This window comes from Camelus dromedarius, chromosome 12, assembly GCF_036321535.1.
Source record: "Camelus dromedarius isolate mCamDro1 chromosome 12, mCamDro1.pat, whole genome shotgun sequence".
NCBI classification, from domain to species: Eukaryota; Metazoa; Chordata; class Mammalia; order Artiodactyla; family Camelidae; genus Camelus; species Camelus dromedarius.
Window position 1 is genome coordinate 63591929 of NC_087447.1, and position 17272 is coordinate 63609200.

Sequence of the window (17272 nt, forward strand, 5' to 3'; positions counted from 1 at the left end):
TTGGCAAAGATGGGCCCTTTCTTAGCCTGGGTCTCCCCCAGGCAACACGGGGCAGTAGTGCATTTCTCCTATGGCTGTGTGCATCAAGGACAAGGAGGTCTCTAAAAACTATAGCTCCTAACATAGGTGATAGGTGGCGGTGAGGCAGCTGTATGTGTGTCATGGAGGTGGAGGTGGAGGTGGTGTGTACTCAAACTGTATTCCAAACCTTCTGGGCTGAGCAGAAGGATCAATGGACTTGTATATTTTGAGAAAGTTTCTTTAGTGTCTGTAATTCATTTACCTGTTGATAACTGCCTGAAATGAACTGGTTATGAATCCTTATTAATGGATTCATTCGTTCATTTGGCAAACATGATGTGTTACACACACAGATATGAGTAAAAAATCCCCTACCCTCTAAGTGCCCACAGTCCTGCTTGCTTGGACCTCACCAACTTATGAATTCATCCAATCCTTTCCTGGTTCAACATCTAACCCCACTCCTACCCTAGGAAGACTCTGCAGCCCCCTGCCCTCTTTTTTTTTTTTTTTAATTAGTAGCCTTTATTTTTTATTTTTTGAGCAGTTTTAGGTTTACAGAAAAGTTGAGCAGAAAAGTATATTCTATTCCCCCTCACTCCCCTCCCAGTTTCTCCTATTAATATCTTGCATTAGTGTGTACATTTGTTACAAGTGATGAGCCAATATTGATACATCATTATTTGAATATATGTATGTGTATGCATGACTGGGACATTGTGCTGTACACCAGAAATTGACACATTGTAACTGCATACCAATAAAATAAAAGATACATCATTATTAACTAAAATCCACAGTTTACATTAGGATTCATTTTTGGTGGCTATGCTGTGGGTTTGGACAAATATGTAAGGATGCATATCCACCATTACAGTGTCATAAGAATAGTTTCACTGCCCTAGAAATCCCTTGTCTGTAGTCCCTTTTGCTCATCCATCTTGCTGTTCTCAGGGTCTGCCTCCATTCCTCCCCTGCCCACACCATGATAAAGGTAAGATTACTTGGATTAAGATCAAGGTTACTTTGCCCCACCCCAGGATCTGGGCTGACCACTACCACTTCTCAGTCTCCACCAAACTTGACAGGAAATTCCCCCTGCCTACCCAGGGGAAAGATCCGCAAGGAGATGAGCAGAGGTTGTGTCTCTAGGCTCAGAAAGTTGCAAAAAATCCAGCTTGGCTACCAGGGCAATTTAACTTTCTGCTGAGCAGCCTCAGGGAATTTCTCAAGAAATGCCAAGATTTTAGAAATAGCTTTTCTTTAATCTTGATGACTCAATCCTCCTGAGCCAGCCCTAGTCCTTTAATGGAGTGTTTTGCAAATGTAATTTCAGTGGTGCTACAATGTGTCTAATGAAGCAATAATTTATGGGTGTGCAGGGTATATGAGGCAGCAGGGGGGCCAGTTTAGCCAGCTCTGGCTATGAAGCAAAACCAAGCATTGACCTGATTTAGAAGCTCCCCATTTGCCAGGTCCCACTGTCTGCTGCACGTTGGGTGTTTGGAAACCTGTGGTTGACAAGGATCCTAACGATATTTTTTATATTTTGTCTTTCAAATCAGTGTTCCATGAAGGCAGCAGGGCAGACGGTAGTCATTCTAGTTTGCAAGATTATATCTGAATCTGCTGCCAACAGGTTCTGCTGAGGTTAGGAGCTGTGAAGTTCCTCCTTAGAAGGACACTGATCTTTGGGAGGGCAGTAGTGAACTAAGATTCCTCATGGTCTGCAAGGCCATCCCAGGTGACAGTCCAAGAGGCCAGGATTGTCCCCGGTTCTCTTCCGAGCACCCCTGATGCTGCTGCTCCCCCGTTTCGGATTCCAGTGAGCTGCCGTCTGACCCTGTGTCCTCTGCAACATACCCCCCCATCTTCCCCAACCTGCAGCAAGTACTCCCCCCATCACGGAACTCCTCATAACCTACTGTCACTGTCTCCTCACTTGTCTGTAGACCCCACTGGACTGGAAGCTCCCTGCTTGCTCATTGAGGTCTGGACAGCCCCTACAACAATGTTGGCAAAGTGTACAGGTTAGCTGAATAAATGAACGAGCTGAATGGTTGTGGTGGCTTTTTGCCTCCATTGGTGCCTCTTCTGTGTTATAAAACCGGAAGCCTCAGTGCTTTTCTCAAGCATTCTCTCTTCAGTGCATGCTCATTCCATTTGGTCACCAAGCCCCATAAGATTTAATCCTAAAACAACTCTTGACTCCTCTTTGTTATTTTGTTCCTACCCAAGTTATGACTCTGAGCATCTCTTGTCAGGTTTGCCAGAGAAAATGCAGGATGCCCAATTGCATTTGGATGGCAGGAAAACAACACATAATTTTTTTTTGGTATAAGTATGTCCCAAATATTCCAAGGAGCATACTTATGCTAAAAAGTATTCATAGCTTACGTGAATTTCAAATGTAACTTTGTGATCCTGTATTTTTAAAAAAAAATTTTATGATAAAATATATATAAAATTTACTCTTTTAGCCATTTTAAGGTATACAATTCAGTGGTATTAAGTATATTCACAATGTTGTGCCACCATCACCACTATGCATTTCCAGAACTTTTCCATCATCCCAAATAGAAACTGTACCCCTTATAAAATAACTCTTCACTCCCACCTCCCCATATCCCCTGGTAACATCTGTTACAGTACTTTGTCTCAATGAATTTGCCTATTCTGAGTACCTTACGTAAGTCGAGTCATACAGCGTTTGCCTTTTTGTGTGTCTGGTTTATTTCACTTAGTGTAATGTTTTCCAGGTTCACCCATGCTGTAGCATATATCAGACTTTCATTCCTTTTTAAGTCCAAATAATATTCCGTGGTACGCGTATGCCACCTTTTGTTTATCCATTCATCTGTTGATGAACATTTGGGTTGTCCCACCTTTTGGCTATTGTGTATAATGCTGTGACAAACATTGGTGTACGGGTATCTGTTTGAGTCCTTACTTTTAACTCTTTTGGATGTATGCCTAGAAGTAGAACTATCAGATCATAGGTTAATTCTGTGTTTAACTTTTTGAGGAACAAACTGCTTTTGCAGCAGCCACATCATTTTATATTCCCACCAGCAAAATACACAAGGATTCTAATCATCCCCCAATTTTTTATTTTCTGTGCTTTAAAAAATTTTTTTAAATGATGGCCAATCTAATGAGTAAAGTGATATCTCCTTGATTTTTCTGTTTTATTTTATTATTACTGTTTAAATTATAGTAAGAACATTTAACATGAGATCTACTCAGTACATTTTTAAGTGCACAACATAGTATCATTAATAGGCACAGCGTTGTACAGCAGATCTCTAGAACTTACTCATCTGTATAACTGAAACCTGTGGAACAGCAGCTCCCCATTTCCCCCACCTCCTAAGCCCTGTTCCTATGGGTGTGACTATGGCAGATACCTCATGTAAGTGGAATCATGTGGTATTCGTCCTGGAACTGGCGTATTTCACTTTATGCGATGTTCTCATGGTTCATCCATGTTGTCATACATTAGAGAATTTCCTTCCTTTTTAAAGACTGACTAATACTCCAGTGTACGTGTACTCCATGTTTTCTTTATGCATTCACCCATCGTGAGCTTTTAGGTTTTTCTACCTCTTGGCTGTTGTGAATAATGCTGTAATAAACATGAGAGTACTAATACCTCCTCAAGATCCTGATTTCAGCTCTTTTGGATAAATGCTCACAGGTGGAATTGCTGGATCACAGGGTAGTTCTGTTTGCATTTTTTAAAGAAATATTTATACTGTTTTCCATCACAGCTACACCATTTATATTCCCACCAACTGTGTGCAAGAGTTCTAATTTTTTCACATCTTTGCTAACACTTTTTTTTTTTATAGTATCCATCCTAACCGGTATGGGGTGATAATCTCATTGTGGTTTTGATTTGCATTTCCCTGATGACTAAGATGCTGAGGAGCTACTAAATATCTTACCATGTACAAGATATCCCCCAGTAACAAAAACTATCTAGTTCAAGATGTCAGTGGTGCTGAGGTTGAGAAACTTGGTACGCTGCTGGTTTATTTAGCTCATCACTTTCCAGGATACTTGAAAGTGGCAGTGGCAGCTCCAGTGATGACACTGCTCTTGGAGTTTCTCTTACGGCTCTGTGAGACTCAGTTCTGCTGCTATCAGCAGAGAAGGGGAAGCCGTGGCCACAGAAGGAACCAGATCACAGTGAGGGGTAGTTAGAAAAATACTCTGCTCACCTGTTCCACAGAAATATGATAGCTGTGAACTTACTTTCTCAACTCTCAGGAGCCAGATCAAGTCCTACTTCCAACAGGAAGCATCCCAGACAAACTAAGTATTTATTGAGCACCTACTCTATGCACTAGGTACTGTCCTAGGCACTTTGACAAACATCATCTAATTTTATTCTAACAATGGTCTTGGAAAGTACTTATCATTTCCCTTTTATACATGAATAAATAAGTTTTTTTTTTTAGCATTTTTTAAATTGAGTTATAGTCATTTTACAATGTTGTGTCAAATTCCAGTGTGGAGCACAATTTTTCAGTTATACATGAACATACATATATACATTGTCACGTTTTTTTTTGCTGTGAGCTACCCTAAGATGAATAAATAAGTTTTAGAAAGGTTATAACTTGAAGTGCATCTTAGGTTGGATTGTATTTTTTTTCACTTGTGTGTCCCCCATACCTGGCTCATACATTGAAGAATAGTAGAAACATAAAAACTATTTGTCAAACAGGTGACAATTACACAGTAACCAAGTAGAGAAGGTAGGGTTTGCCTTCCTAGTTCAGCAGTAGGGTCTCTGAGAGCCTGGACTATTTGCTGTAAATTTTAAATTGTCCCTTGAATACCTAGCATCCTGCTGAGAATATAGTGTGTTCCACAAATACTTGGTTCTTTGAACTAAAATGAGCTGAGTACCATTTTTGGAGCAAATATATGTCTTTGGAACCTGAATGTTTATCTCGTATGGGGCTTCCATGGATTTGTAGACTCTCAGAACTGGAACCTACCTTGGAAGTTACCTAGTACCACATCCAGCCCAACGGCGAGAGATCCTCTTTAACAGTGGTTCTCAGAATGTGGCCCTCAGATTAGCCACACCAGCAGCACCTGGGAATTCGTTAGAAAAGCAGATTATCTGGCCACACCCTAGGCATGCTGAATCAGAAGCTTCTGATGAAACTGAGCAATCTGTAGTTTAACAAGCTTTCCAGGTGCTTCTGATGCAGAGAGAGTTTGAGAACTGCTCTCCTGCAATCCTGATGACGTGAGCTGCTGTTTCTTGAACATGCTGACTGATGGGTTTTTACCAGATTCTCAGATGGTCCAATCTCATTTCATATCATCTTTTTTAAAATTTAATAAAGGAATGATTTTATTCCCGTGGTTAATTCTTATTTGTAAAGCCATTGTGTTCAAATTATATAGATCACAGATTAGAAAGAGAAAATATTGTATTAGGCCATGTAAACCATTAAGAAGTATTTTCAAATAATTAAAGGATAATTTAAACAAATGTTTTCAGCAAATCTAAAATCTCTTTCATAATAACAATAGCAAGTGACAACTGCAAGATTTGCTGTTATTTTGAAAGCTGCCCTTTAAATCTGAGGAGTGACGTTTAAGGTTTTAATGGAATCTGTTTTATACCAAATAAGCATTTGGGAAAAAGCCAGTAAATCTTACTTGACTCTAAAAGATGAATAGGTGTTTTGCAATGAATGTGAATTCTGCTGTTTTCATTTTGATTTGGATATTAAAACTTTGGAAGAAAATCTTAGTTGAGATGTTTTTGGCCTGCTTTATCATTTTAAAGGATGAAACATCAGAATAAAAGGTCATCATTTATATTGAAATGATTGAATATACATTGATTTTGAAACAATTTGAAGAAAAAAATTGGAAATGCCACTCTAACACTTCTACCAGCACATCATCTTCTGTGTGTGTGCACTCTGTCCTGGCGTCTTTTCTTGTCTGTCATATAATTAGGGACTAGTTGTCTATCATCTCTGATGGGCCTCTTTGAGCCTATATACTACTGTGTGACTTTGTTTTTTTAATATTTTTATTGAAGTATAGTCAATTTACAATGTTTTCTTAACGTCTGGTGTACAGCACAATGCTTCAGTTATATAGGAACATACATATATTCATTTTCATATTCCTTTTTTACCATAAGTTACTACAAGATGTTGAATATAGTTCCCTGTGCTATCAGTATGAACTTGTTATTTATCTATTTTATATATAGTAGTTAGTATCTGCAAATCTCAAACTCCCAATTAATCCTTTCCCACCTCCTTCTCCCCCTGTAACCATAAGTTTCTTTTCCGTCTGTGAGTCTGTTTCTGTTTTATAAATAAGTTTGTCTTTTTTTTTTTTTAGATTCCACATATAAGTGATATCATAATATTTTTCTTTCTCTTTCTGGCTTACTTCACTTCAAATGACATTCTCCAGGTCTATCCATGTTGCTACAAATGGCATTATTTTATTATTTTTTATGACTGAGTAGTATTCTATTGTATAAATATACCACAACTTTATCCAGTCATCTGTTGATGGACATTTAGGTTGTTTCCATGTCTTGGCTATTGTAAATAGTGCTGCTATGAGCACTGGGATGCATGTGTCTTTTTGAGTTAAGGGTCCCTCTGGATATATGCCCGGGAGTGGGATTGCTGGATCATAGGGTAAGTCTATTTTTAGCCTTTAGAGGAATCTCCAGACTGTTTTCCGTAACAGCTGCACCAAACTACATTTCCACCAACAGTGTAGGAGGGTCCCCTTTTCTTCACACCCTCTCCAGCATTTATCGTTTATGGACTTTTGAATGATGGCCATTGTGACTGATGTGAGTTGATACCTCATTGTAGTTTTGACTTACATTTCTCTGATAATTAGTGATATTGAGCATTTTTTTCATGTGCCTATTGGCCACTTGTATATCTTCATTGGAGAATTGCTTGTTTAGGTCTTCTGCCCATTTTTGGATTGGGTTTTTTCTTATTAAGTTGTATGAACTGTTTATATATTCTGGAAATTATTAAGCCCTCGTCAGTCTTATCTTTTGCAAATATTTTCTCCCATTCCATAGGTCATATCATCTTGTTAGAAAGTGTCTCCTTATTTTGAGCCAAAATCTGGAGCAGTTCCTACACATTGGCTTGCTTCTGTATTCTGGAACCACACAGAACGAGGATTAATATACTAGAATTTTCTATGTATAGAGAAAGATAGGCATTCTTTATGAAATCCAAACCTGGCATTAAAGGGATGGGGGTGTGGTGGACAGCAACAACTTAGGTTCCAGCTCTTCCTGGGTGATTTGGAAATTGGCCCAGTCCCCTGAGGATGACCTGAGACCAGATCAAGGATCTGGCACCACAGCCAGGATTAAATTTACTGGCTTCAGAGCCTTTTCCTTCTCATCTTCCTCCACTTGATTTAGGTCTCTTTCTAACAAAGCAGTTGATAGAGATCTTTCAAGAGAATTTCTCCACCACCTGCCATAAACATGATGCAACTAACACTTGGTCTCTCGTAAATGGGGGTTTCAACTTCAAGCAGCTTTCATGCTCTTCTCCTCTGGTTTTATAGAATCTTGTATTCTTGATGCTGGAAAGAATCTTAGGAGTCATCTGTTACGTCTTACCAGTATGAAAACAGACGTGGAGGGTACCAGGTAGCACTTGATTCTGTGATATCTGCCTCTAATCAATTTTATTTCCCGATGTGAAGACTGTGACTAACAAGATTTCTAAACCTAGCTTTCTTGAGGTATAATTTTCACACCAAACAACTTACTTATTTAATGTGTACTATTTAATGATTTTGACCCATTATTAACTTTTAAAAATTGTGGTAAGCATATGTAATAGAATTTTCCATTTTAGCCACTCTAAAGTGCACACTTTCATAACATTAGTGACATTTACAATGTGTGCAAACGTAACCACTGTCCGTTTCCACGTCCATTGTCATCACCCCCAACAAAAACTCTATAACCATTAAGCATTAACTACCCCCCCAGCCTTGTTAGCCTCTAATCTCACTCTTGTCTAATCTACTGACCATTTTTATAATACTTCGTAGTAGTATTGGTGATGGGTCAATTCAATTTAGTATATTATAATATAAATCTTAAAAATTCTTTCTCCATTAAGTAAAGTGCAGACTCCTCTAAATAAATACTGTTTATTTGGCCTGAAACATTTTAGAAGCATAGTCTCAAGTTATAAGGTAAAATCTTGGCATCGTTTAAAATGACTGTAGATGCGTAGAGCTTAACAACCCTATGTAATTCCAGTGACCTGACTTCACCTGTAACTTAGAGAGCAGAGCATTTTTACAACCAAGATTCTCATTTGGCAGTGAGTTCTTCTGTCTATCTGAATTGGAGAAGCAGCCACTGGAGGTCATGAGGATTAAATACAGGTGAAAATAGGCCGAGCAGCCACCACATAGTGTCTTCATTAATTAAAGCCAAGTTAAAACAGAAAGCAGTTGAGCACAGGCATTGGCATGGTTAACAGTTCAACAGACGCTGCAACTAACAGACCGATGATAAGAGACTTGTCATGGAAATGCGGCCAGGAGTTTGAGAGATGGCAAGCTGGAATGTGCCTGCTTTTAAGGTGTGGCTTGGGGTCCTTATGTCTATAGCATGGCTCCTGGGCATTTGACATATGTATACTTATATTCAATAGATTTCAACCAATATTTAGTGAATCCCTGCTGTGTGGCAGGCACTGTGCAATGGGGTAGGGAGACAAAGATCAAAAAGATCCCTCCCCTGGTCTCAGAGAGACACAAGATTGTCATCACCCCTGAAGATGGACAGAGCTAAAAAAGAGAGGGAGAGGAAGAAAAGAAAGAAAGAAAGAAAGAAAGAAAAAAGAAAGAAAGAAAGAAAGAAAGAAAGAAAGAAAGAAAGAAAGAAAGAAAGAAAGAAAGAAAGAAAGAAAGAAAGAAAGAAAGAAAGAAAGAAAGAAAAAGAAAGGAAGGAAGGAAGGAAGGAAGGAAGAAAAGAAAAGAAAAGAAAGGAAGGGAGAATTTCTGAAATAAAAGACTTGTTCTTAGCGGACAGTGGTTCCATGTCATCTCACGTAATCCTTTTAACAACCTGATGAGATAGATTATTATTTCCATGTTAGAATTATAAAATACTGAGATACGCTTTATGCCTGGTTGCAAGCTCAAAGGACTCCAGGTATCAGCAGGAGACAAAACTGAGATAACCAGACCACGTGTCAGGTGACGGAAATTGGTGGGGATTGTGAAAACTGGGGCCAGTGTGCTTTACCTGAAGACATTCAAGGCCAAGACAAACCAAAATAAAGGCAGCAGATAAGCCAAATAAAACACTGTAGGCAGGTGGGGCAGCCAATGTCTGATGTCTGCCTTGTACCATTACAGTCACCCAAATTTTGAGGATAGGGAGGAAAGCTGCGATTCCCTGACCACTCCAGTCCTCAGTGTACCCACTCTTCCACCCCTGGGAAGTGGGGGTGGGAACATCAAAGCCATTTTAGATCAGTAATAACGCTTCTCCCACTCTAATAGATTGTAAAGCTTGTTACCAGGTAACAATGATTAAAACCCCACAGCTTGGGATTTGAAAGATTCACCAGTGCAATAGAATAGAAATTTCAGAAATTCAAAATTGTACAGAACTTTCTAACATGCAAGAAACAGGATCACAATAAGGAAAAGATTCACTATTCAGTGCTTTGAAGAAACTGGATCTCAATAGCAAAGAGAGTGAACTCAGAACTATACAGTAGGATAGATTCTCATTAAGTCAAAGAATGAAAGATTTAAAACCCACTTGTCACAAAGGAGCTTGAATTAAACAAATTAACATAATCAAATACTATTGAAGACTGTCCTAAGTGAAGTAAGCCAGGAAGAGAAAGAAAAATACCATATGAGATCACTCATATGTGGAATCTAAAAAACTAATTAATTAATTAATTAAAAAGAAAAAAGAAAAAAGAAAAAAAAAGAAAGAAAGAAAAGAAGGCTGTCTTGGGACAGCTTGAATGTCAGTATTGCCTGACTCCTGGGGCACCATTCATGTACAAAATTAATTGGTAGTAGTAGTAGAAAATGCTCTAAAATGCATATCAAAAAGGAAATAAGTAGATTGGGGAAATTTATATCTGAAGACGTTTAAAGAGGATAGGAATGTATAGTGTTGTCATTTGAATTCCACTTTAAGTGCAGTAAAAAAATGAATCGATTTCTTGTTGCTGATGGAAAAAAATACAGTATCTTATCATGTTGTAAAATGTCCATCCCTGGTAGTAATTAAAAACAGGTCAATAAGAACAACTTGGAGGTGCTATTATATCCCCATTAAAATAATAAAAGCAGTGATAAAATCCAATGATGACAAGTCAGGGGGAGAAATAAGTTCATGAGAAATTGTATATTAGCCTGGTCTCTTTGGAGATCAGTGTGATGGTGTCTCTCAAGGGCTATGAAAGTATTTTTATGCTTTGATCAAACAATTCCTTGCTGCCACAATGAAATATTTCTTTTTTAATGCCAAAGATGTTTATAACAAAATCAATTATAAAAAATGTAAATGGAAATAAACAAATACATATATAGCTATTAAAAATGGCAAAAGTATGGATAATATAAAGTGAAAGATCAGAATATGGAACGTTGTTCTGTGCTGACTGCTGTGGTATAAAGCTAGGTATGTACCTTGATAGATAATAGAATTTTGAGTCGCATTAAGAATTTCTTCAGGTTATAGAATACTTGCTAATGACCAGGAGGTCTGCAAGGTTCTTGGAGACAGATCCCCAGACATGTGCACAGATACTTTCAGTGTGGTAAATGCTACCCAAATAAACACAATAGCTGGCATGTAGGGGGTGACTAATTAGAGCTCAGATCCTATTCTAAGCACTTGAAATAAATCTCATAATCATTCCACTAACCCTGTGAGGTTGAAACTACTACTGTTCTGTTTTATAGATGAGGAGACTGAGGTAAGAGGGGTCAGGTCCTGGCCCAAAGTCATACGGCTCTGACAGGTCAGCCAAAGGTTCTGTGAGAGCTTCGAGGTGGAGCAGCTGACCCGCGCTGGGGATGACCAGGCGTGTTGCCAGCGAAGGTGACATCTGCTCCGAGTCTGGCAGGACAGGAGGGGTTAGGTGGGGCCAGGGCATTCCCAGAAGACAAAGTGAGTGAGTGAAAGCAGAGGTGAGGGGCTTGGTGTATCTGGGGACCACTGGCAGGGATATTTCTGTTTACAGTTTGACAGGGCAAGTAGCGGGTTTCAGATGTGGGCTGGGGTCAGATCAGTAGGGCCTTATGTGCTGTGTTGAAAACTCCAGACTTGATTTGTTGAATTCAACTTTAAGGTTAGAAGGGAGAAGAACTAGCATCACTGCCATGTGACAAGCCCACTTTTAGGTGCTTGGCATGGAGTATTTCAACAGATTACCTTCTTTCTAGAAAGTTTCCTCTCTTCATAAGAAATAGGGATCACAGGTTATTCTAATTAGGCCAAAGTCTCCATGACAACCTATTCCATTTCATGTTGACACTTTAAGAAAGATACTACCAGAATTAATGTTATGAAGAAGTACTGTTTTTAATGAGACAGCGGTAAAAATAACATCCAAGCATTATTTATACTAGAAAAATGCTTTGTAAGTATCATATTATTAACCTGAAAGTTACAGGACCAATTAACCAGAAACCAATTTATTGGAACTACAAATTATCTTGATCTCCTCCTGTGATTCCATTTTAAGGAGAAATAAGCAAAAAACCAAGAAAACAGTTCATATTAAAGATATATGAAGAGAAAACCAACTTCTAGGTCAAGTCCTGAGGTCAATGAGCATTCATTCCATCACACAGTCTCTACCCTACAGAGTGTATGGTGAGGCTGGGGCCCCGAGCAAAGACCACTAACCCTTAATTAAGTTCAGATGGGACACTTAATAAGGCAGGAACATTTAACAGACACCATAGGGTGGTTTTTTCAAACAAAGGATTCATTCGTTTATTTTAACGAGTGCTAATTTTGTGCCTGACTTTGTCCTGGGCCTTTCCAGGAGCTGAGGTTTCCTCCAGAAGGGAGTTCTTGAGCTAAGACCTGAGGTGTGGAGTTTGTCAGGTAGACAAGAAGGAAGGAAGTGTGTTCCAGACTGGGAGGACTCCAAACCCCATGTGGAAAGGCCCTGAGGCCCCACTGTGCATCATGGGGTTGGAGACATATAAAGAGTTCCCCACGGTGGGGGATAAAGCTGTAAGACATGTGTGTGGCGGTGGGGCTGGTGGATCCTCAGGAACCTGATTACTGAGGGCCCTTTATGTCACAAAGAAGGTTGAGCAGGGTGGATCGTGATCAGATTCATGTAATAGAATGATTACTCCGTGGGCAGAGAGGAGCCACGATGATGGGGGACAATGGGGGAGTCCAGGGAAGACCTGAGGGCCATCTGCAAGCACAAGGTAAAGACTGCCCGAACTAAGGCTGTTGCAGTGAAACGGAAAGGCACGAGAGCTGTGTAAGGAGATGGCAGTGGTGAGCGTGGCAGAAAGCAAGAAGAGAGAGTGAGAAAGGAGTCCTGGTTTCTAGCGCAGGCCCCTGGGGATGGTGTTGCTAAGACTGAAGCCGGAGGCCCCGGTTTGGGGGTTGAGGTGTAAATCCGGATAACACCAGCCCTAATTTTGTGCTTTGATAACCACTCCTCCTGGATTTACTCCTCCCGCTCTTCGGTGGTTGAAGGCTCAAGTCAGAGCCTCAGCATAACTTGCAAGGTCCCATTTTCCCTCTCTAAGAAGCAGAAAGAGGTTCTCACCTACTTTTTTTCCTTTTTTTTTTTTTTTAATTTACAACTTACATATGACTATATGTTTATTGGAAAAATTCAAGTAATATAATTTAGCTTTGCTAGGTTTATCAGAATAAATCAGCATTTCTCAAACTTTTGAACTCAGGACCTATTTATACTCTTAAAAATTATTGATGATCCCAGAAAGCTATAGTTTATGTTGGTTATATCTGCTGATATGTACCACATTAGAAATTGGAAGTGAGAAATTCAAAAATGATTAATTGATTCATCTTAAAAGAATAATAATAAATGTTAACAGAAGACCCATTAAATGTTAATATAATGCTGTACACCAGAAATTGACACAGCATTGTAACTGACTATACTTCAATACAAATTTAAAATTGAAAAAGTTGATATAAATAACATATCTTTCAAAATAAAAATATATTTTCAAAAAAATATCTGGTGAGAACAGTAGCATAGTTAACCTGTTCAATGACAGGCTTGATGTTCTCATATTTACTACAGCCTTTAATTTGTTGCAAAATCATATGTCATGTACCTCCAGAAAACTTCAATATTCATGAGAGAATGAGGCTGACAAAAGCAAATAATAGTTTTGTATTATTGTGGAATAGTTTTGACCTTACAGATCCCCTGAAAGAGTCTTGGGGACCCCAGAGGCCCTCAGGCTACACTTTGAGAATCATTGAACTATGCACTGGGGAGTGTGTGGCTGTAGTGTAATTGGATTTTAGCAGTCTCAAGACACACACATCTACGGAGCAGCGTGGTGGTGTCACACATGCCATGCGGCTCCCTGGGTCTCGGTTAAATCACCTGTGAAGTGGTAAGACTAGGACATCTCCAAGGACTCCTCCTGCTCTAAAATTCTATGTGTTTATAAGCCAACCTATAGTAGGTACTTAGTACATATTTTTTGAATGAAAATATGAAAAATGAATGAACAATGAATGCATGATGTTGTCAAAGGGACTTTTGCATTGAGTGGAAAATTAGACTAGAATTCAAAGATCAAAGATGCACATACCTTTGGGCCAGGTGTCCTGAATGGAAGTAAATAGATGCGGGCCAGTGAGGAGTAGTGGTGTCTGTGATGACCTGGAGAGTCATACCTTACTTAATGGACATACAACTCAGATTTTGTATCTGACGCCACTCTAGACCAACAACACAGCCTGGATTTGGCCTGTGGGTTGTGAGTTGGGACTTCTGAACCAGGTGGTTACTTCTGACATGAGGAGCCTTATTGAACCTCTTCCTGGAAGGCCAGGTGCCTCATGCTCCCTCTCTTCCTCCTCCCAGTCTAAACCCATTCGTGGGAAATGACCCCAAAAAACTCATTCAGTAAAGACAACTTCAACTAGTGAGACCAACATCATGAGATACTTGCATTTTTGCATGATTTGCCTGAAGCCCGAATCAGGAGGCTCTGACTGTGGAATTTGGGCATTGCTCCAGATCCACACCACTTGTGCCTACGTGCCCAAACCTGGGAGCCGAAGCACCACCTATAACGACCTCCTCTAGAGAGTCATCAGGTGTCTGATGGTCAGAAGGCTTTCTCCTGGGAATCTACGTCTCAAGGAGGTCTCAGCTAAGGTAGGCCCCACCTGGAGCCAGGTTCTTCCTTTCTAACAGGAATTCACTTCCTACCGCCACCCATACCCAGAAATTTGCTACAGTTAATCACCATCTTTGATGCCACATAACAGGGCTTCTGAAGAGCTTTGCTCCTCGGGCAGGGTTTGTAAGAAGTGCTGAGGTGAGCAGCTTGGTATCTTCCCAGAAAACAGGCTGGGAAGTTGATATACCCCTTCCTGAGTGCCCTGCCCTGCTCTGCATTCTGAGGGCCCAGGTCACTGGAGCGGTACTAAGGACAGCCCTGTTGAGCCATTACTGGAAGAACCACAGAAGTGGGGGAGAAGAGAGTGGGGTCTTCCATCTCTTGACAAGTGGGGCATCTAGAGTCCAGATTAACTTTCAACCAGCCGATCCTATATAGTGTCCTGATTTGCTGAATGCCTTCACACGGACATTACTCTGAAATCCTGGGGCCTCAGACAAGAGAACGCTCCCTAAATCTCTAAGACTTCTTCTCAGGTCATTAGTAATGAAGGGACGTGGAGATTTCTTCACTAGCAAAATCAGTGCTATTACACCAAGATCATTGTAACTCAAGCTTCCAGGAGGCCCACCTATTTCAATAGAGTATTGGATACACTCAAGAAATTCTAGGTCCTGCAAAAGAATCCTTGAAAGTTCTGTTGCAATGGAATCTAACTTTTCCTGACCATCCAGAGATTTGTCAGACTGTTACCTTCTTTGTTTCTGAGCTGTGACCATATAGAGTCTTAAGAGCATTTAGTGGTGGATTTAGGAGAAGTTATGACAACATGCCATGCACTCAGGTTACAACACAGCTGGCTGTGAGGTTTGAGCTTGGACAGCCAGGCATAGTTATATGTGACAGAGATTGGGAAGGGTAATCCCTGTCCTGTGGAGGAGTGAGTGAATGCCTGACCCTTTAGAAATGGAAAGAGGCAGGGGGTGGGTCTCTGGGGACTTTCCAGTTCTTTGCTTTGGTTTTTCTCTTTCAGTGAGAAACAGGGTATGACCCTAAAGAGTCTGGAAGTGTCACCAAAGAGATACTGTAGGAAAACTACGTCTGGATCACAGTGGCCAGATTGTTCCCCTCCCCTCCAAACACACACACACACACATGCACACAAACACTCTCACACTGGAGCTGGGAGGAGAGCTGAACCCAAGGCTGTCCTTAGACCTGGGTAATGGGGCCTTGCTTTGAGCCTTGGTCCTTAGGAGGTCCTTCATTCTAGAATGCCTTTCTCAAAGATGGTTCCCTTCTGGTGTCTAGGACCTTCTGGGCTAGCAGTACCATCTGGACGGGGTGCCTTGAGCCCAGACAGGAACCTCCACGGGCCTTGCTCTCAGGTCCCATTTCTCCCCTTTAAGGCACTTTCCAGTCCTCCAGCCTGTGCACGGGGTTGACCAGATGCCTCTGGGGGCTCTAGGCCTCATGCCCACATGGTTGTCCCAGGGCCCTGTGTTCAGCTCCTGTTCTAGGAGGGTGGCCTGGTGAGCGGATTGCTTCTGTTGGCAGGCATCTTTGCTTTGTGGGGTTGTGTAAGGCTGGCTGCCAGAATGGGGCTAAGACTCCGATTGTTTCGATTGTCCTCCTCCCTACCCTGCCACACACACCCAAGGGGCAGTCCTACCTGAACCCTGAAAATCCATACCTCAGAGGGGCACTAGGGGCTTGACTCACACCCCAGCTGTGTTGATCTGTGTGGAAGGGGGGAGAGACAGAGGAGCTTGAGGAGAGAATGAAGGGGAGCCCAATCCCTCTGCTCTCCTTTTTACTACATTTGTGGTTGAAGGCTGGCTCTCTTGAGTCTCCGGCACCAGGGTTTGCCTCGGGCGTGTGGCCCGTGAGGCGTCATCAGACACCTCCCCGGTAGGGGAGCCAATGGATGCCTGAAAGTGGAAGCTCCCACTGGGTAGGGCAGGGATGTGGCCCATTAACTTTCCTCACAGAACTCAACTGCAGTGTCCCTCAGCCCTGACCTTGGGCTTTTTTTTTTTTTTTTTTTTTCATAATGGCTTTAGGGAGGGACGTCAATATGCTGTTTTCCACCCTATAAAATATCAGCGTGCTTCAGAGCAAACTGCCGGGCCACCTCCCCAAACATCTCAGACATTTCCTAGGTGTCCCCTCCCCACCTGCACTGGATTTCACTTGAATGTCACTAAATTCATCATGATATTTAGTTAACATTTTATTTTATTTAAATTTTTTAAACTGAGGTTTAGTTGATTAACAATGTTGTGTTAGTTTCTGGTGTACAGCATAGTGATTCAGTTATATATATTCTTTTTCATTATAGATTATTACAAGATATTGAATATAGTTCCCTGTGCTGTACAGTAGGACCTTGTTTATCTATTTTACATAGAGTAGTTTGCATTTGCTAATCCCAAACTCCTAATTTATCCATCCCCTCCCTTCCCCCTTTGGTAACTGTAAGCTTGTTTTCTATGTCTGTGAGTCTCTTTCTGTTTTATAAATAAGTTCATTTGTATCAACTTTTTTAGATTCCACATATAAGTGATATCATAGGATATTTGTCTTTCTCTGTCTGACTTACTTCACTTAGTATGATAATCTCTAGGTCCATCCATGTTGCTGCAAAAGGCATTATTTCATTCTTTTTTATGGCTGAGTAGTATTCCCACATCTTTTTCATGCAGTCATCTGTCAATGGATAGTGAATATTTTAAATTAATATTTTAAAACTTATTTATTGTTTACCATCTGTTTTCCTCACTAGAACATAAACTTTTTGAGGGCAGGGACCATGTCTGTCTCATTCCGAGTTGACTAGGACAGTTAA